Genomic DNA, 22,997 nt, shown 5'->3' on the forward strand with positions numbered 1-22,997 from the left:
TAGGTAAAAGTAATATCCAAAGTATAAATAAATATCAAGTTACAAATTTGTATTTCCATTTATAACCACTGCAATCTGGATGATACCAGTACATACATTCTGACTCATGTTCTGACTCAATGACGGCTAACCTTTGGACCAAGTGTCCAAAGTGCACGAGCATGCATGTGTATGTGCCCAACCCCCCAAAATGTAATGTGCATGGCCCCCGTGCATGTACCCTGCCCCTGCTGAAGCATGCTTACCCCCCACATGTGCGTCACCCCATGCATGTGTGTGCAGCTCCCTGCACATGTCCCACCCACCGCGCATGCCCCATCCCCAAGGTATGTGTGCACGCCACCCCCCACATGCCCTGTCCCCCGCACATGCATGGCAGAGACCTGATGATTAGCTGGCTGGTGTGAGGTACATGCACATGCGTGGTGGACCTGAACTGGGGCGATGGCTTGTGTGCCTGATGACCAGCTGGCTGGTGTGAGGCACATGTGCATCCATGGTGGGTCTGAACTGGGGCGATGGCTTGTGTGCCCACAGAGAGGGCGCTGCGTGCCACCCGTGGCACATATGCCATAGGTTCGCCGTCACAGTTCTAAACCTTTCACTCATGATTAAACCTACATCTTCATTTCCTGCATTCATTTATCAACTCCACTCCACAAAAATATGATGAAAATCTAGTTGTTGTCTTAGCATCATGTTATTTGTTTGGGCATGACAAATTATGTTAAAACACAAGAATTGTGTTAAGCTATGGTTTAGTATTTTGTTCAGCCATTGTCTTACTCATTTTTTTTAGTCTTTAAGCATCCTGTGATGTGTTTTTGTGAGTGTTCGGGGAGGCATAGTAGAAATATGTAATATTATAGATGTTGAACAAGGAGGGTTTCCTCCTTTCTTATCTTAACAAACTGATTGGAACATGTATTTCCTATATGTATTAGATCCAATGTAGTCTTCTAGTTGTCTATCAAAGGTTTAATCATCTTATAGGCAAGGTGGGCAGCTCAGGGCAGGGGCGGGGGGGGTGGCGGTTATTATAAAGGAAAGTCTTGATCCGAGGGAGACCACTGTTCCACAGATAGCCGGATGTGAGTCCCTTTTTGTGAGGTGGGGTCGTGGAGTACAGATGGGCTTGTTGATCACGTACCTGGCTCCCTGCCGCGTGGCAACGGCCCTGCTCGAGCTGCTCAACGTCATAGCTGAGGTGGCGGTTGGTACCCCCAGACTTCTAGTCATGGGGGATTTCAACCTGCCGTCTATCGGCGAAACGTCTGAGGTGGCTCGAGAGTTCATGGCTTCCATGACGGCCATGGACCTTACTCAGTTAATTCATGACCCCACTCACACGGGTGGACACACTCTGGACTTAGTTTTTGTCTCTGGTCAGTGGTTGAGTGGCCTTGATACAGGGGATATAGTCATCGAACCCTTGTCATGGTCTGACCACTCGCTCCTTCGACTGGACTTTCTAACCGCTGCACCCCGCCGCAGGGAGGCGGGACCGACCAGGTGGTTCCGCCCCAGGCGCCTGATGGACCCTGATAGGTTCCAGATGGAGCTTGGGCCATTTCCTGAGACTCTGGCTCATGACTCGACTGAGGACCTGGTGGCCGCCTGGGATAGTGCGGCTGCCGGGGCCTTGGACCGTGTCGTGCCTTTGCGGCCTCTGACCCGGCACCGAACTCACCTAGCTCCTTGGTTTTCCGAGGAGCTCAGGGAGATGAAGCGCCGGAAAAGACGCCTGGAGAGTAGTTGGAGGACCAGTCGCTCCGAATCCGACCGAACACTGGTGAGGTCTCATATTAAGACCTACCTAGTGGCGATAAAAGCGGCGAAATCTAGTTATTTTGCCGCTCTTATCGCGTCATCAGATAATCGCCCCGGCCGCCCTGTTCAGGGTGACCCGCTCCCTCCTCCATCTGGAAGCGCGGGATGACCCCTTGCAGGGCCGAGCCGAGGATTTTGTGCAGTATCTGTATGACAAAATCGCTCAGATTCGGGAAGGACTGGCCTCTGACTGGGTATGTCCGGATGGGATGACTGAGGCAGGTCTTGAGAGTGTTATCTGGGGGGAGTTCGATCCTGTGGCTCCCGAGGACATGGACAGGGTCCTGGGACGGCTGAACGCGACCACATGTTTATTGGACCCGTGTCCCTCCTGGTTGGTTCTGGCTTCCCGGGAGGTGACACGAGGCTGGCTCCAGAAGATCGTTAACGCTTCTTTGAGTGAGGGGGTCCTGCCGGCCGCTTTGAAAGAAGCGGTTGTGAGGCCCCTCCTCAAGAAGCCCTCTCTGGATCCGGCTGTTTTGGCTAACTATCGTCCAGTCTCCAACCTTCGCTTTGTTGCGAAGGTTGTTGAGAGTGTGGTGGCGCAACAGCTTCCCCGGTACCTGGATGAAGCTGTCTATCTAGACCCGCTCCAGTCCGGCTTCCGGCCTGGGCACAGCACGGAAACGGCATTGGTCGCGTTGGTGGATGATCTCTGGAGGGCTCGGGATAGGGGTTGCTCCTCTATCCTGGTCCTGTTAGACCTCTCAGCGGCTTTTGATACCATCGACCATGGTATCATGTTGCACCGGTTGGCGGGGTTGGGGGTGGGGGGCACCGTTCTGCGGTGGTTCTCCTCCTACCTCTCTGACCGGTCGCAATCTGTGTTGACGGGGGGGCAGCGGTCGACCCCGAGGCACCTTGCTTGTGGGGTGCCACAAGGGTCGGTCCTCTCGCCCCTTCTGTTCAACATTTATGTAAAGCCGCTGGGTGAGATCATCCGTGGCTTTGGGGTGGAGTTCCATCAGTACGCTGATGACACCCAGCTGTACATCTCCACCCCAGGCCACCCCAACGATGCCCTTGAAGTGATGTCCCAGTGCCTGGAGGCCGTGCGGGCCTGGATGGGGAGAAACAGGCTCCGACTCAACCCCTCCAAGACCGAGTGGCTGTGGCTTCCAGCGTCCCGATATAGCCAGCTGACGCCATCGCTGGCTATTGGGGGCGAATCACTCGCCCCCACGGAGAGGGCTCGCAACTTGGGCGTCCTCCTGGACGCACGGCTGTCTTTAGAAGATCATTTGACGGCCGTGGCCAGGGGGGCTTTTTATCAGGTTCGCCTGATACGCCAGTTGCGCCCCTTTCTAGATCGGGACTCTCTACGCACAGTCACTCAGGCACTAGTCATTTCCCGCCTGGACTACTGCAACGCTCTCTACATGGGGCTCCCCCTGGGGTGCACCCGGAGGCTCCAGCTGGTCCAGAACGCGGCCGCGCGGGGGATTATGGGGGCGACGAGGCGCTCCCATGTGACACCTCTCCTGCGCGAGCTGCACTGGCTCCCAGTGGTCTTCCGGGTGCGCTTCAAGGTGTTGGTGACCACCTTTAAAGCGCTCCATGGCTTAGGGCCAGGGTACTTACGAGACCGCCTTCTGCCACCAATAGCCTCCCACCGGCCAGTACGCTCGCACAGAGTGGGCCTCCTCAGGGTGCCGTCCGCCAGACAATGTCGGCTGGCGACCCCCAGGGGGAGAGCCTTCTCTGTGGCGGCGCCCACCCTCTGGAACAACCTTCCCCCAGAGTTACGTATAATAACAGACCTCCGGATTTTTCGTCGGGCCCTGAAAACCTATTTATTTCAACAAGCTGGGCTGGCCTGAGTTAAATTTTAAATTGATTTTAAATTGGGTTATCTTAATTTCGGCCAAAACATTTAATTATTTTAATATTGTTCTTAAATTTTGTATGCTTTGTTTTTTATCTTGGCTGTGCACCGCCCTGAGTCCTATTTGGAGAAGGGCGGTATAGAAATTTAATAAATAAATAAATAAATAAACAAACAAACATATTATATGGTTTCTGCTAAGGAGAGGTTGAGTAAAAAAGGGTAAGGGTTTCATACAACAAAAACGTAGAGACAAAAGGAATAACAATGTTTAAAGGATAGTATTCCTCTCAGTCACTCTGTTGCACAGGCCAATATTGGAGTACACACACTAAAAATTAGGGTTAATTAGATCTTACTTATGTGATTAATTGCAGAAGTTAGCAAGTCATTTCCGCTTTTGTAGTAACCATGTCTGAAGGGTGCAGGAGGAGAAATCTGTACTGAGAAATAAACTAGTTCTTGCATATCTTAATTGGCATTCATGGATCAGAAAGGAAAAGATTACAAATTGCAGGGCAAGGGGAGTGATTTCATTTATCCTTGAATTATTTAACCATAAAGAGTTGCAGATGTACTGGCTTGACAGTTTTAAATATATTTCATTGGGTCACCTTCTAGATACAAAATATAATCTGAAACACTCTTTTTAAATAATATTATTTAAATATATTTAATATTATTTTTAAATAATAGTTTTATTAAACATTACAGTTAAAAAGATAAAAACCAATACAAACTAAAATAAAGAAAAAAGAAATAGAAAGAAGAAAGAAAAATAGACAAGAAAGAAGAATATAATAAAAAGAAAAGAAATTTATAAATAAAGGTTTTTCTCCTTTACCACAAAAAGTATAAACAATTTTAGTAAGTTATCACTTTTTCATAAAATACAACAAATGGTATTGTCTGATATCTCATTTCTTATGCCTAAACAAATTCTTAAATGTTTAAAGTCTGATTATTTTAAACCTTAAGTCCATTAAGGATTACCAGACATAACAACACATCTTTTTTATTTTTGATCAAATAAATAAACTTTATATTCTTTCTTTTTAACAATTTTGATTTTTAATTCCTTCAAATAATGTAAGTAAAATTTGATTTCTTTTTATTTTTTATTTTTGTTTCTCACGAAGTTCTTCAAATCTTAACAAGTTTCTTTTGTAAATCTAATATAGGAAAGTTATCCAAGTAACTCTTTTGGTTTGTTATTTTGCCCACTTTCTTGGGCTATAATAGCTGAAGAAAGTGGGTGAAAAATGATATGGCTCATGGTTTGTTATTTGTAGTTCCCTTTTGATCATTAATATATCAGTCAGTTTCTCCCCCCCCCCCCCAGTTTTTTATTTTATTTTAAAATATCTCCGTATCAATGCATGAACAGTGTGGCATCTGGGTATCATATATTTTAGTACAAATAAAAATAGTGATATTAATTATATTTGTTACATTCCTCAGGCTTACGTAGTTCTAGTGTTAATACACATATTTGTATTAAATTATAAACTTTCCTTATTTAATTGTTCAATGTTTCAATATGTTATTCCAATGCCAATCACTATATTGTTTAAACGTACATAATAATACCATCATTTAATTTCTAATTTTCCCTCTTATTATTACTTTTATCTTATTGTGTAAAAATGTGTATACTAATTCCCCCTCTCTTATTTCTATCCCTATTCTAACTTTTAATCATGCCATCATTATATTTAAGAACAAATCCTTTCTATCTATCATCTCTTGCCCATTTTAAAGCTTTAATTGTTCATTTTTTAACTTGCCTCCCATATTCCTCTCTTAGATCTTTATCCCTATCTGCATCTATGTCCTGACTATTCATTTTAAACATTTCTCCCATCTCTGCCCTTTTCCATTGTCTAGCTTCTAAAATATCTACCCCTGCCCCTGCCTCCCTTTCAAAAATGTCTTCCTGCATCTCCGGTACCCTTTTTAAATCTCTTAAAATATTTTCCCCTTGGTTTATTTCATCAGTCATTGTTTTTGTTATTGTCTCCTTTTGGCATTTTGTTTTGTTTGCTGGTTAATCTGTTCTGCTTTTTCATCTGCTCTTTCAATTGGCTCCTTCTTTTCCTGGGTGTCTTGATCACTCATTGTCCTTTGTATAATATTTTCCAGTTTTTCATCCATGCCATGTATTAAGTTCTTAATCTCCTTGTGGTTTCTTATCAGAATGTCCTTGATGTTTCGAAACATTGATGCCATTTCTTCCCAAATTCCACTCATTTCCTCCTGATGTAGCATCTTGTCTTGTTTTAATAAATCCCGCTCTTGCCCAGTAATCCAAACACCATATATTCAAGCCTAAAGTCACTCCCCAAAAAGAATTCAATGTTCACAATTTTTGTATTCCATAGTTAATCAATCTGTTCCTTTAAATAATCCCAAAGGCTTTCCAGAACCTCCTTAAATTCCCTTTATGTGTTCAATCTTGTATCATAGCATTCAGGGGTCTCTTTAATGAAAAAAAAAACTTCCTTATTCTCATATTTAAATCTCCAGTAGTCACGACATATGTGCATAAAACATATCCTTGTCAGAATTTTTCAGTATTTAAGAATAAGTTATACTTTCCTTTTGTCAGTAGATGGCACTCTCAGTTTAGATTTCAATGTTAACCAGTTTAATAAGTTAAAATATAGAAACAAAGTTAGTTTTTTAATGTAAATAGTTCCAGTATTTTTAAAATGCCTTTCTAGAACAATGCCTGCTCAGTTTAAAACTCCAATTTCCTGTATTTTTAACAATATTTTTTCTCCTCTTAATTCTTTTCTTTCAATTCTCAAAGTGCTTAGTCGCTGCTTTAGCAAATAGTTGTGAGCCTCTCTTTTCCTGGATTTTTTCCTTTTGGGTTAGGTTTTAAATAAGAAAGAATCATCTCACCCAGACACTTCCAGACACTGTTCAATAACTCCGCTCCAGCACCAGTCTTAGGTGTTCCTTGGATGCCCCAGCTTTGTGGCAGCATCTTTAGGCTGCCTCTTCATGTCGTGGCTAAGAGGGAAAAAAAACCTCGGGGTCCAGTAGTTGCGATTCTCCACAGTCTCACAGGGCACCCCTCTTTGCTTTGCCGCCCCTACAGGGTGGCTTTGGCTCCTTTCGGAGCCCACCAACTGTGAGAATTTGGCATGGGAGCACGGAGACCCGCTCCTCATGTCCGATCTCGCTGTGATGTCAACTGGAAGTTTCAGTCAGTTTCTATTATACCTCCAGTATAGCATTTTCTCTATCATTCCTGAAGTCTATCAGTTTTAAATCCACTTTCAGATCAGTCTCAGGCATGTCCAGAATAGCTTGTTCGTCTTCTATAATATATTTTAAACATAATCTATCTATAATAGCAGTTTATTCCAGAATTAACAATGGATCCATTGTTCACAAATATCCTTCAATTATATTTGAATTTTGTTCCATTCTGCAATACTAAGTTAAATTTAAGTGTTCTTCTCCTTTAATGTTTAGTTCTGTTTCCCTCTAGTGTCAAACCTTTAAAATTTCTTTCATTGATTATTTTTAAAGAATTAAAAACAAATGCATGGGAAATGTTCTTATGATAAATTCCAAATTCCTATTTCAAATACATTTGGATCCTTAATACAGTTATAACTTTCCAAATCAATGTTCTAATCACTCTTTTGATGTTTATTATTTTTTTTTAAATTAAAAGATTAAATTTGTATTTATTTTTTTTTTAAATTAAAGATTGGAGGAAACTTGCCTGGTACTGTAAAACTTCTTCATCCAAAAGTTCCCAGTAGCTGAGAAGCAGATAATAAACAATAGCCAAAAATGATTAGAAAAGGAAGTATGAGTACCCTAAGTCCATAAAGGCATTGACTTCAGTTTGAGCGAAGATGACTTCATGACCCAGATTTCTGGACCAATTGTGAGCAGTCTCAGGTACTCTTTTTGTTTGGAGAGGAATTTGGAAGAGCTAGTTTACTTTCTGGTACTTTATTTTGTTGTGGTCATCGGCTTCACTTTTAGCAGAGCTATCTTCAGTTTGCCATTTCTTCCCCAGAAGTCATGATCTGAAAAACTCTTAAGCAATATTTTATTGACATTGCTGGCCTTCTGGGACAAGATATCTCTGTGAATTGCAGTGTCAGAAAGAAGCAAAGGCAGCCTTGCCTTTCTTAGCAAATCCCAGAAATAGCATGCTTTTCAGAGCAACAAGATTTCCCATCTCAGGTGTGGAAAATATCTATTTTTTAAAAAGATTATTTAAAAAAACCTCACCATTCAATAAACCTGAGATAGGGGAAACAAAATACATTTTGTTTCAAACTTGAAATAAAACTTAGCATTTCTGAAGTTCTGTTGATCCAGTGTGGAGCTGGTTATGGTTTAGCAAAAATAAAACCAGGACATTAAAATTGCTTCCTGTTTAACTAAAACAAAATCTTTAAAAAGTCAGGTATTTCAGTCATGGGAGACATTTAATATCAGTCAGTACATGAACAAGGTTACTCAAACCAACTTATTTTATTTTTATTTATTCATTTTTTTCTTTAAAATCTATATGGCAGACATTTAGGAACATACTCTTTTCCTTTATCTCAATTTTTATATCTTTACCCATATATCTACTCTTTCCTTTTCCTAAGATATATAAAGAGCACTTCCGATCTCCAAACATCTTTGATTAACTTGGCCATTAGAAAAGAACATTCTCTCTTTACCTCATTCTCTTTACTTTCATTGTTTTTCTTTTTAATAGGTATATTCCATGCATGTGAATGAGTGCAAAAGAAGCCATCAGCAGAGATGCTTTGCATGGAACAAAAGATAATAATATTAATAAGGGCTTATGAAGTTGCAGGTGCACGCTGAATGTTTTTTGTGTTCTTGATTTCAGCATGCCTTTCAAGATGATACATTCCCTGGATATGCAGTCTGAATCTTAACCTCAACAGGAACCAAGAACATAATATATGTGCAGTTATTCCTAAATTTAGTAGCCCAAGAAAGAACAATCGTTTTGCCTGTTAAATACACTTGAAAGTCTCCCTAAACAAAAGGGCATGAGAGAATGTGATGTACAGGCAACACTAAAATCTAAAACTGGGCTCTCCACCTAAATAGTTTTGTCCCAGGCAAAAAAAAAAGGCAAAAAAAAAGAGTGGTTTGTAAGTACAACATTTTAACATTTCTACTTAGAAGAAGGATATTTTTCCAAAACAATGTTTTATAAATGTATTTATAAATAAATGTTCATAAATAAATAAACCTGTTTTCAGGACTTCCATTACGCATTTAAATATAGGCAGAAAACATTTTAGAATGCTGCACATTTTTCATCCCATAATATCATTACCCCACCCATGTTATGATGCTATGATGGTAGATTGGATAATGAAATGATATCATTATAGAGCCATGGTGGTGCAATGGATAGAATGCAGTACTTCTGCTGACCACTGGCTGCAGGGCAGTTTGGCAGTTCGATTGTTACCGGCTCAAGGTTGACTCAGCCTTCTGTCTTTCCAAGGTCGGTAGAATAAGGAGCCAGATTGTTGGGGCACAATATGCTGACTCTGTGAGCCGCTTAGAGAGCACTGTAAAGCACTGAGTGAAGCAGTATATAAGTCTGAGTGCTATTGCTTTTATTGGCAGACTTAACATTTTTGAAAAATATATGTATCCATACATGTCCATACAAATATTTGCATCCATACATGCAAATGTAAGAAACTACTTGATCAAGATTCGTAACTCTTGAGTGGATAATTTGATTCCAGCATGTGCCACGTGCTTCCCTTACCCATCCATGCTATTATATTAGTATAACAAAGAAAGACAACAAAAATGAATGAGGTCAAATTAGAAAAATTAACCTTAATAGTTCCCATGACATAAGATATTAGGAAACTGCCTTTGTCTGGTCAGACCATAGTCTATCTCTATCTAGTCCAATACAATTAATACTAGGCAGCAATGTTTTTATTACAGAGTTATCTGAGACCAGAACACAATATACCTCTCTTTTGTGTCTGTGTTTTTATCTATATCTTTCTTTATATCTTTATTATGTATTACAGTTTCAAGCCATCAATCCTCTCAGCACATTGCATATACAGTCCCAGTTTTATCTTTAAAACATCTCTGTGAAATAAATTAGACTGAGAATATTGGAAGGAGCTTTCAAACAAGTCAGAACATTGTTCTATTTCAGTATTGGGATATGCTGATTATTCAGAGCTCTTCAAGGTTTTGAGAAAAAAAAATCATTCCTATATATATCAGGACATGCTAAGGCATTTTAATTACATCCTTTTGCATGTGGAATGTTAATCAGGCTAAACCTTTTTTTTTTTTTTGCTTTTTTTTCTTTCAGGGAGAGAGAAAGTGAGAGAGAGTGAGAACTTTTATTTACTTAGAAAAATGTATGAGGTCACCTCGAACTCAAATAAAGATCTCAAAACAATTGTAAAATAATTATGAAAAAATGGGCAGCATAGTTTTGTTTTAATTTTTAAAGAGAAGCCATGAAAACCCATTTAGGAAGCATTTCCATAGTTACAATTACAAAAATTCCTGCCATAAAATAATTTAGACAGTATGAAATGGGGATTAGACATTTATATAGAATTAGGTTATTAGTGGCTTTCAGTCATAATGGAAATACAATTTCTCCCTTATGTGGGTGGATGCTCCTGTATGTGACTCGAGCGAACACCTTGTTCATCTACTGTGGGTGCAAGATGCTGGACACATAGCTCTTGTTTTGCATTGCTGAATTAATTCCAATCATTAATTTAATCTCCACAATTCAATCTGAGTCAGTCAAATTTAGAAAATTAATTCAATGATCTTAAAATCTGTGATCTGAAGTTCTCTACAGCAGTACGGGATAAGTTAAATGAAAAGCCTTTCATTCGAACAGATACATCTGTTCTTGTTTTCAAAGTCTGAAATGTTCTTCAATTTGAAATTTATCAAGTCCATTCTTTGTGACTCTTGGATAAAAAATGTTTAAGCCCATATTTATTGCTACATAATAGCAATAGCACTTAGACTTATATACCGCTTTACAGTGCTTTACAGACCTCTCTAAGCAGTTTACAGAGTCAGCATATTGCCCCCCAACAATTTGAGTCCTCATTTTACCCAACTTGGAAAGATGGAAGGCTGAGTCAACCTTGAGCCTGGTGAGATTTGAACTACCAAATTGCAGGCAGCCAGCAGGCATCAGAAGTAGCCTGCAGTACTGCACTCCAACCACTGTGCCACCGCAGCTCATAAACAATAATGCTGTATAAAACTCTACTAGTTTTACGAAGCATTTTTGTCTCTTATTTCTTATTTTGGACAGCTTTGACCTTGAGACCTCTAATGAACCCTAGCCCTAACCTAAACTTTACTTTAAGATAAAGAGCAATGTTTTCCTGTTTTATTTTATCACTAATTGAAAACAGGAGGGATGCGCGGTGGCTCAGTGGCTAAAATGCTGAGCTTGTCAATCAAAAGGTCTGCAGTTCAGTGGTTCGAATCCTTAGTGCCGCATAACGGGGTGAGCTCCTGTTACTTGTCCCAGCTTCTGCCAACCTAACAGTTCGAAAGTACATAAAAAAATGCAAGTAGAAAAATAGAGACCACTTTGGTGGGAAGGTAACAGCGTTCCGTGCGCCTTTGGCATTTAGTTATGCCGGCCACATGACCACGGAGACGTCTTCGGACAGCACTGGCTCTTTGGCTTTGAAACGGAGATGAGCACTACCCCCTAGAGCCGGGAACAACTAGCACATATGTGCAAGGGGAACCTTTACCTTTACCTAATTGAAAACATGTAATGAAAACTGATACATGTCGGCAATAGGATTATATAAGAAAACAGCAATTTTGGGGATGTCTGTGTAAGTAAGGAAGGCAATGGGTGTGTGGGTGTTTGCATGTTACTCATTCACAATTTTTCCTGATGCATTTCCTGGTCCATCCCAATTCTGCTGCTGACAGAAAAATTTAAAATTCACTTAAATTTCTTCAGTTAGATGAGACAATCTGAGGTTAATTCATCTAATTCTCCTCCAAAAGAAGACTACTCTCTTCATCCTTTGAAGATAATGTCCAAAAAATCATAAGCCTACCCTCCCGGAGTCCTTAAGTATGTTAAGGACATTTTAACATGTCAGTATTTTATTCTGAATTTCTTCTTATTGCTGATTTTGAAATTATCTGGTGAAATTTTCTGCATTATCAATCACTTAAAATATAATAATAATCATGTGGGACCAGTTAATGACTAGATTTGCTGGGCAGAGTATTCCCATTCAGTGTTCTAATTGGTCAGCCAACCATTGGGTTTTTTTCAATGTAATACTTCATTTTCAACTATGATGCAAATAAGACGAGAGCAACATCATCTTATTTGCCTTCTCTGTGTTTGCTAAAAAATTTTTTTATAAGACAGAAAAAAAAAGAGAAAGAAGTGACTCCTATTAGATGGCTAAGAAAGAAGGAAAAATATTATCTTTTCTCTTCCTCTTCAGCATCCTATTTAGCAAGAAAGATCTGATCCCTAATTGCTTTTAAAGTGTGCAAACTCAGAAATATCTGTATGTTCAAGGGAGGAAGGAAGAATGAATTAATGGATGAATGAAAGAAGAAAGGAAGGAAAGGAAATCTGTGAATTTGTGTGTGGATGGTACAATATATGAAAGGGTCTCTGCATACAAAAAAGAAAAATTGGAACAATTTGTGTGAATGATGTGTTACAGTTTTGCAAATAACAAAAAATGGAAAAGCCACAATATAGGACAGAAAAGGCTGATCTTGGACACAGTTTACTAGATGTTTAGCAAGAAAACATTCACTGGCACTGCCATTTTGCTTAACCAAGTTATTGTGCTTGTAATAGCTAATCTGTGTTTCCCTCTTGATGGCAATAGGGTGGCCTATTAGTTTTGTTTGACTTGCAGATATTATATGGAGAGGTGAATAAACACTTTTTTTTAGCAAAAGCTGATGAAAACCTATGGCAAGTCAGATACACTGGTCTTTTTAGTTCAGAATCATATATCCTGGCTGGTCATGTGTTTTTGGGTTGAAGCCTTTTCCAACTGTATTACGAAAAGGATTGAACCCGAGACCTGCATATTAAGCAGATGCTACACCACTGAGCTTTGACCCTTTTGTAAATGAGGTTTTCCCCTGAAGAGCCTTTTGGAACTGCTTGCTGTGAGAAAAGGGTTTTTATTTCAGAGACCCTGGAACAAGAATTGACCAAGCAGATCAGTTCCTCCATTTATCAGCCAGCCTAATAAGACACCTTGACAAAAGGCAAAGAATGAAATTACATTTGGCCTTTGCAGAGAGACAGTAGAGAGGGCATCATGCTATCAGACAACTTGCCATTAAATCCCAGAATTGATACAGATGACAAACAGGCACTGGGGATCAAACTCCAAACTAACAGCATGTGATTCTTGTCCTATATAAGTTTTGCACACCCTTTGAAAAAGACCTGAGAGGCTGTCTTTTTGTTAGCTTCTTATTTGACGGGGCAATATAACAATGATTGAATTAGACTGAACTGCCCTGTCAATCTTTCATCACTAACACTTTCTCCTATGTTGTCAACATCTCTCCTTGAGTTCCCAGAAGCTCCTTTGAACTAGCCAAGTTGCAAAATTCACAAGGCAGAAAGCCAGCCTCAGGAAACAAAAGCAGCTCTGTGGATTATCTGCCAGGTCTTTTGCAGACTCAGTTTCCCAAGTAGGTGTATACTTCTGCTTGGTTGTTCTGAGCAAAGCAATTTGGAATCACCTTGGTGAAGAATGTTGCATGGTGGAGGCAATACTATTTTCCTCATCAGGAAAAGAGGGAGATAATTTGTTTCTACAAGGTATTTCGAATCACCCTGATTTTCAGTTTCAGTAGTTGGAGGAGGTTTCTGTGCACAAGTAATGCTTTCCCATAACCTTTTTCTGGTTATTAGAACTGCTGAAGAAAGTTTAGAAAAGAAAGTAAAGAAGTGGTTATTTTTTGCTTTTGAAAATCAGAGATTGTATTATTTAGTGAAGCGGTTTCTTCGAGGCTCTGTCCAAGAAAAACATTTCTTCAAAGATTTCAGTAACCCTATTATTTATAATAACTTGTGGGATTTTAGGTCTGGTTAGAATAGAATAGAATTTTTTATTGGCCAAGTGTGATTGGACACACAAGGAATTTGTCTTAGTGCATATGCTTTCAGTGTACATAAAAAGAAAAGATTCATTCATCAAGAATCATAAGGTACAACACTTAATGATAGTCATAGGGTACAAATAGCAATCAGGAAACAATATCAATATAAATTGTAAGGATACAAGCAACAAAATTACAGTCATACAGTCATAAGTGGAAGGAGATGCATGGTGAGAACGATGAGAAGATTAATAGTAGTGCAGACTTAGTAAATAGTTTGACAGTGTTGACGGAATTATTTGTTTAGCAGAGTGATGGCGTTTGGGAAAAAACTGTTCTTGTGTCTAGTTGTTTTGGTGCTCTATAGCGTCGTTTTGAGGGTAGGAGTTGAAGCAGTTTATGTCCAGGATGTGAGGGGTCTGTAGATATTTTCACAGCCCTCTTTTTGACTCGTGACTTGAACCTCAATGGAAGGCAGGTTGGTAGTAATTGTTTTTTCTGCAGTTATTCTTTTACTAAGCTTGCTTTCCTTAATCAGCTACATCTGAGTTATGTTGGAGCTGCAGTCCCATGACATCTAGAGACAACCAGTTGGAAAAGCCAATCTTTAAGTGACACAAGACTCTTAAGGTCACTCTTAATTGTTTCTGAGAACACACCAGAGGTGATATTCAGCCAGTTCGGACCAGAAGTGGAGACTGCAGGTGGGCTGCCATTGCAAAAAGAAAAGCGCAGAAACATGTACTATGCCCTGAAAAGGAGAAAGTATTAGGAAGAGGCTCAACTGGCTTTCTTCCTGACTCGCTGGAGTATAAGAGAGAATGAAGGAAAAACACAATCAGACTCGCAAGATTCTGTTACTATAATCATATAGTATACTATATACTATAGCAGTGATGGCTAACCTTTTTGCCGTCACGTGCCAAAAGCGGGGGAGGAGCACGAGGGGGGGTCGAGCACATGTGTGCCCACACCCATAATTCAATGTGCCCCGCCCCCATGCATGCACACATGACCACCACCGCATGACCCCCGCTTTTGGCATGTGATGGCCTGGTGGGCCCGGTAGGCCTGTTTTTTGACCTCCCCAGGCTCCAGCGGCTTTCTAGGAGCCTGGGGAGGGTGAAAATGGTCTTCCCCACCCCCCTGGAGGCCAGAAACGGCCCGATTTCCGGTGGGACCGAAAGGCCTGAAAATCAGCTGGCTGGCGTACGCATGCATGCTGGAGCTGAGCTAGGACAACGCTTGTGTGCCCACAGATATGGCTCTGTGTGCCACCTATGGCATGTGTGCCATAGGTTCGCCATCACGGTACTATAGTATACTATACTATATACTATATACTATAATTCAATGAAGTATTGTTGTAGTATTGTTGTAGTATTGTTGCAGTCTTCTTATGGAGTCTTGTTTCCTGATCTGGACAAACTTCATGGCTGATTATTTCCAGGGCTAGGTTGAACCAATAGCTGTGATAGGGTGTGTCATTTAATGGGGTGAAAATTAATTTTTGCCATTTTTTTTTTCAGTGAGAGGTTATAAAAATATGTGTTTTTACACCAAGAATTCAAATCTGCTGTTAGTTTTGCAACTGCACGATGTTTAGCTTGGTATGGTAAATCCACGTCTGATCATATACCCCGCATCTACTGTTAACATTATCTTCTCAAAATTACACCTTGTGCTACAAAAGTTATTTTCTGCATGAATTTTATCTAGCTAAGCAAAAAATAACCCATGCAATCATAAACTAACACCAGAAAGCAATTATCTGAGTTACAAAAATGTTTAAGCGAGTTTCATTAAATCTTGTTTTGACTCGTTCTTCGACAACTTCTTGGCTTCTGATATAACCCTCACATTTCTCATGTGTATACACTCTGCTTGCTGCCTCTGTGACCTGTTTCACACATCTCTCTATTGATTGGGCATTACAGGGCCACTGTAGTACTAGCAATGGTTCGTCAATGAACTTCTTTATTTCTGCTGTAGTCAATTTGCATATCAAAGGTAGCTCATATACACCATCAGACTAGTCAATCAGCTCCAGCAGAGTGGATGCTCTGGCGTGACCTCTATCCAGTGCATGGCACTACCTTCACAGCCAGTATTAACATTTGTAGGATCTTCTCCAATGGCCTTCATGCTTTGCTAATGCCTTTCTTCTTCATGAAATGCACCAGTTTATTTGCAATCAGGTTTTCTTGTTTTTGAATCTTTATCTGGAGTGAAATGATAAAGATATCTGAACAAGGAGAAATTCAACCTGGAAATAAGGAGAAATTTTCTGAGAGTGAGAGTAATCAACTAATGGAACAGCTGGCCTTCAGAAGTTGTGGGAGCTTCATCACTGGAAGCTTTCAAGAAGAGACTAGACTGCCATCTGTCAGAAATGGTGTAGAGTCTGCTTGGGTGGGGGCTTGAACTAGATGACCTACAACTCTTCCAACTCTTTTAATCTGTATCTGTATTTATTTGTATCTTCCACCCAGCTCACTGAACACAGAATAATGTTCTTCTTTGATGGTACTGGGGAATTGTTGGTCTGAATCCTTTGCTGGGGAATTGCTGATCTGAAAAGTCATGATATTTATATAGTTAATATTAAAGTAACCAAAAATCTTTACAATCCCCAAGGCATGTTACAACTTTTGAGCACCCCTAATGTTTGGCAATTGAAAATTGAAAAAACATGACACACCCTAGTGGGACAAAGTGGTAATAAAAATATAGGATTAACCAATATTGAATATAGAGACAAAGACCGAAATCAAAGAACAAAACAAGATTTAGATATACACCAGCAACAATATTTTGTTGCCCCAAGGAGATCTAGCAGCTAGATTAAATTGTTGGATTCATTCTGAAGCCCGTAAATGCTTACTCTCTTCCTCTAACTGTAATAACAGAGTTCAGGAAAGCAAAAGGACTATTGAGTAGGGAATACAGCAACAGAAAGATTATCCTAAAATTATCTTCAGTAGTTTGTGCTTCAGCACAGTTTTAGCTATTTTGTATTTGGTTAATTTGCATTGAAGGTTAATATGGAGACAGATATAGAACTTCAGCAATACAGTTGATTTTACACAATATCATCCCCATCCCTCCTTGTCTTGTTGATGGGCTTCTTTTTTCGTCACAGATGAGCTCAAGGACATATATACACTGTGAGATGGTTTCTGGTTTTCTGTCTAGACATCCTACTTCCTCATTAGTGGGGCATTAAGAGTGATCTTGATTCGCTTGGAGAAGGAGAATGGGACTACTCAGAACAGGCCACTCTTTAATAATACAACTATGTATCTGGGTAGTGTTTGGGGAGTACCATTCATATTCTCTAGTTTTGTTTGTCATCAAAATACCAAGACCAGCAATACAGTTATTTCTTTGTAATGAAATCTTATTTAATTCCAAGGTGGCTTTAGGAGGAAGGGGGCAGAAGATGACATATTTCACAGAGAAACTGCCACCTATCGAATTTCTTCCTGAGGCAGCAGCCTCTCAATAGCTCTTAATACTTATCTGATCCTCACGGCTTGTTGGAATAACATCATGGCAGTGAGAAAAGCAGAACTCCAGTTTTTGTTGATAACTAACCTTAGTTACAATTCTGTCATTAGACCATCATATCCTTTATTAATGAAATAATACAGTCCATCTGTCTTAGTGGGAGAGACCATGACTCCTTTCATTTAGGCTGACAGGCAAAAAAAAAAACATGTTTGCAAACATGGAATGGGACTTTTTTCCTTTTCCTTTTTGTTTTTGTTTTGCTTCATTTCCAATAGCAGCTTATCTTAATGCAGCAAAAAGGAAGCAAGGAGGGTCAAGTTTATAAATGGCTGGAAAGTTAGTTTCCATAGCTGCCAGCAATTACTGTGCAGACTCAGACGTGTGACGATTACAGTCCAAGGCTGTTATTCTGTGCATCAGTGAGACACAGTAACAAATGACAAATTTAATTCATCACTGCAGCAAGTTGGTTTCAGCTCAGTCTGAGCATAGGGTTTGTGTATCAGAAATAAGTGTCTTTGGTCAGATTTTTCCACCTATAATATTCACCTCATTTTGTCTGTACACTTTTATGGTTTTAGCAAATAGGTGTGCATTCAACTTACAGAAAACCGAACGGCATCGCATTTGCTGGCTCATTCACAATCCCCATGTGTTGATTGGGGCTTGTCAACTGAATCTATGTGCATACAAGATGGATGCATGCATGTCAGATCCAGGAAAATGGATCGGTTTATTTATTTATTATTTATTTATTATTCAAACTTCTATACCGCCCTTCTCCTTTCGGACTCAGGGCGGTGAACGGCCAAAATAAAAACATTTATACATAAAGTTACAATTAAAAATAGATTTAAAATAATTAGATAAATTTGGCCCGTAGTTTAAAATTTATCAATTTAAAATCCGTATCAAATTTTAAAACCAACCATAAAATCAAGACAGACCGGCTAACTGAAAAAAATAAGTTTTTAGGGCCCGATGAAAAGTCCGGAGGTCAGAGATCACTCGTATCTCTGGGGGTAGATTGTTCCAAAGGGTAGGTGCCACCACAGAGAAGGCTCTCCTCCTGGGGGTCGCCAGTCAGCATTGTCTGGCCCACGGCACCCTGAGGAGGCCTTCTCTGTGGGAGCGAACTGGCCGGTGGGAGGCTATTGGTGGCAGAAGGCGGTCCTGTAAGTACCCTGGCCCTAAGCCATGGAGCGCTTTAAAGGTGATCACCAACACCTTGAAGTGCACCCGGAAGTCCACCGGAAGCCAATGCAGCTCGCGCAGGAGAGGAGTCACATGGGTGCGCCCCGTCGCTCCCATAATCCCCCGCACGGCCGCATTCTGCACCAGTTGGAGCCTCCGGGTGTACCCCAAGGGGAGTCCCATGTAGAGAGCATTACAATAGTCCAGACGAGAGGTGACGAGTGCTTGAGTGACCGTGCGTAGGGAGTCCCAATCCAGAAAGGGGCGCAACTGGCGTATCAGGCGAACCTGATAAAAAGCCCCCCTAGCCACGGCCATCATATGCCCTTCTAAAGACAGCCGTGCGTCCAGGAGGACGCCCAAGTTGCGGGCCCTTTCCGTGGGGGCCAGTGATTCGCCCCCAATAACCAGCGATGGCATCAGCTGGCTATACCAGGACGCCGGCAGCCACAGCCACTCGGTCTTGGAAGGGTTGAGTCGAAGCCTGTTTCTCCCCATCCAGACCCGCACGGCCTCCAGGCACTGGGACATCACTTCCAAGGCATCGTTGGGATGGTCTGGGGTGGAGATGTACAGCTGAGTATCATCAGGGTACTGATGGAACTCCACCCCAAAACCACGGATGATCTCACCCAGCGGCTTCACATAAATGTTGAACAGGAGGGGCGAGAGGACCGACCCTTGTGGCACCCCACAAACAAGGCACCTTGGGGTCGACCGCTGCCCCCCTGTCAACACGGATTGCGACCGGTTGGAGAGATAGGAGGAGAACCACCGCAAAACGGTGCCCCCACTCCTAGTCCCTCCAGCCGGCGCAACATGATACCATGGTCGATGGTATCAAAAGCCGCTGAGAGGTCTAACTGGACCAGGATAGAGGAGTTGACTGCTCATGGTCAACAGATACATCCACAGTGGTAGTGGGACTTCTCAGTGTGGTCTGGCTTCCTTTTGATTGACTAACTATTGATGTGAGCATAAAACCCATTCATTACATGACATTTGGCTTTTCAGAGACATGATAAAGTGTATAGGGCTAGAGGAAAAAAGTGGCAAGGACAAAACACCCTACATTCCAATTCCATTCAGTGTAATTTATATGATTACCCTCTTTCTGAATAACTTTCTCCTTCAACATACTAAAATGGATAATTTAATGGAAATGTTTAAAATTCTCTGGAATCCAATCCTAAACCTTTGGGTGAGACCTATACTGTACATCTTTGGTGCCATATCCCTGGTCTATCTCTGCGCCAGTTTGGTAGCTGGGGAATACTGGGAGTCGAAGTCCACACATCTTAAAGTTGTTGCAGTTTAGAAACACTGCTCTGTATGGTTCATTTAGAAGTTTAGCCTGCATAGTTCTCCATCCTTCCCTACACAGAAAAGTATTTAACCCAGGTGTATGGATTTTATGCTGTGGTAGAAACAAAATAATCCCATGCACATATTTAGCCATTTGGGATTCTCTTTCCCTTCATCCCCTTTTTCCTTTTATTGGGGATGCAAAGACATTAAAAGTAGGTAGGCATAAGAGAGAAACATTTGCCCTTCTCACCCTGTGTGTGCATGTTCAAAATACACTGTAAGCTTAGTCATGTCCCTTATGATATGGAGGGCCAGCTTGCTTTGCATGTGGGCAGAGACAAAACTCCCCCCAGATTTCCACACATCGCCTGCCATTAATATAGTTGTCAACTGCTTTATTTATAACATTATCAGCCCATATTGCAGAGCCATTCATTACTATTAGCACTCAATTAATAACAGATTACCATCTGTGCCGCTGCAGCTTGGTATTGCTATTTAAACCACAGTAAAGGTTACCCAATTAAGCAATGTATAGTGATTAATATTCCTACCAGTGGGACTTTACTAGGGCGTCCCAAACTACCTTCACACCATCTGTGCATTGATGAAGTGAGAGAGTGAAGCAGTATTGCTTTGGTGGGAAGAAAGATAATAGGAAGATTGAAAAGCAGAATATGAAAAGAACAGTAGAACTTTATATCACCTGTGCTGTGATTTCAAGCAGGGATTTAGTGCGGATTTGTCTCTAGGCACCAACTGCACCTATGAACAGGATTTTGAAGGGTTGTAGCAAAAGGCTAAGACTACAATAAATGAACGTACACTACTGGGTCACAGTATGATGTAGAAGGTACTCAAAGAATAACATTTACCCTGTTGCTGGGATATACAGAAATGATCACACAAGTAGATGTATTTCATCTACGTGATCAAACAGTATCAGTGTTTTACTATATTATATCCCCTCCTGCCGCAGAAATGGGATAAAATATAAATACATGGATCTCTATCATTTTCAGTATCATTTTCCACCACTACTGCCACTTCTTATTTATTTTTCAATTTCAAAATATAGAACTTAATAATCTATTTCATTGATTTAAAAAATAATATAGAAAACTGAAGGCCATTTGTTAAAGTTTCACAACTCACCGCCAAAATCTGCAAAAAAAAAAAAACATAATTAGGGGCGTATGAATTGAGTCCATTTTGAATCCTTGGCTCTTGTTCCTTTTTTGCCCACGGGTGAATTTTGCACATCATTTGATTATATCTGCTTATTTAGACGATCTTTGTCTGCTTTCCTCCCCAAATGGGTTACAGTTAGTGTAATTGACAGTTATCTCTGAATTTATATGTGTGCGTGTGTGTGTGTGTGTGCTGTAATCACAACAAAGATAATGGTCAATTATATACCCATGATGGACAAAATAATAGATAAGAAATTTTAATATTAGAGGAAGGCAAAATAGGAACACGAGTCAAACCTTTTTGGTCATTGGATGAAGTGCTATACCAGGGTGTCAAACTGGTGGCCCATGGACTAGATGCACAGGCCACGCCCACCCCAGCTCCTCAAAGGGAAAAAACATCATAAAATGTCACGTGATGGCAATGTGACGCCACGAGTTGACACCCATGTGCTATAACATAACCCCAAAGAGGGAAAGTCTTGTCTTTAACCATTCAATCCATTGTTTCATGGAATGTTCATAAACATTCTGATAAGCTTTCTAACAGCAAGGATTATTAACACTTTTTTAACTGAGAGATTTTAGAAGGCAATTGCTAGATTATTTTAAAATGTAATGTGAAAGGGAGAATTGCATCAAGCTGGGCAAATAAATGACAGGTGACTTACAGGAAATACAGAAATAAAATTATAAGCCAAACCCACAACTGTGATTTTTCAGGAATCTTTGTTTTCAGTGAGTTCCCAATTGGTGTACTGAATTAGATGAACAACAATAGATTTTTTTTTTTAAAAAAAGTGGTCTTCAGATTTTTCTGTCCACCTATGGCAAAAATGTTATATAAACATGTGCACTTGCATTTATAAGCCATGGAAAATTACTGGCTTAGATCAGTGATGTGTTGCTCCCAGTTCTGTCCAGTTCTTTAGTAAAAGTGGCGGGAGGCTCCGCCCACACGCCTGTACGTCATAATTGATGATCTGCACATGTGCAGAAGTGTGCGTACTCCCGTTGCGAACCGGTAGTAAAGGTAAGTAGAACAACCACTCCTGGCTTAGATAAGTATTTCAACAGAGAGTTTGAGCTGTTGGTCAGTTTAATAGTATAAATAAACAAATATCTACAAAATTGATTTTAAATGGACAAACAAATAAAGCCACATGGAAGCAATCATTCATAAATAGAATTAAAAAATGGCTTGGTTAACCCCTGACCTGGCCTGTTAATTTTCAGAATCCTAGTTTAAATATTATAAAAAAGTAAAGGGAGAAATATTATTACTATAGATGGGACGAAAAGAATGACTAAGGTGAACAAAAGAAACTTTGTTACCTAGGAAAATGGTGGATTTTAAGGACAAGTTTGATAGCTGCAAAAAAAAAAAAAAAAAGAATCAGAAAATAGATATATATATTTCTCTTTCAAGGAGAGAACAAAAGGAACTTTACTTCTGAACTGTTAATTGAAAGTTAGGAAGCTGTGTTGTGTTCATGTTTGCCTACAAAACTCAGTTTAAGATGCCCATCAAAATGAGGCGAAGCTGCATTGGCCTATTTCATGCAAACTCCCCCCACCCCCCCCACCCCCCAAAAAACTCCCTAATCAGATAGAAAAGCTGCAAAAAGAACAAACCTCTTATTAGGTTAGAGAAAGATTAAGAGCAGATAATTTACTTGAGTCACTAGGAATCAGTTCCTCAGAGACTTTATATTTCGTGTTTGACTAACACAATCATTTGTCTCAAAAGCTAGAAATTCACCCAGCGGATTTGCTTTTTGCCAAACATCCAAAAGGATGAACAGTGGGCTGGCAGCTGAAATCATGACACGCACAGAACTGAATTTTGGACCTGGCATATGCTTTAAAGGATAAAGCATTATTAAGTCAGGATATTTCTGAGTTAAAAGTAAAGTCTCTTTTGAATTTGACTCCTGGTGACTTCATACGAATAATAGAGTTGGAAGAGACCTTGGAGTTGGAAG

This window comes from Pituophis catenifer, unplaced genomic scaffold (genome assembly GCF_029215685.1).
Source record: "Pituophis catenifer annectens isolate HBS135680 unplaced genomic scaffold, rPitCat1.0.hap2 SCAF_7, whole genome shotgun sequence".
Classification (NCBI taxonomy): domain Eukaryota; kingdom Metazoa; phylum Chordata; class Lepidosauria; order Squamata; family Colubridae; genus Pituophis; species Pituophis catenifer.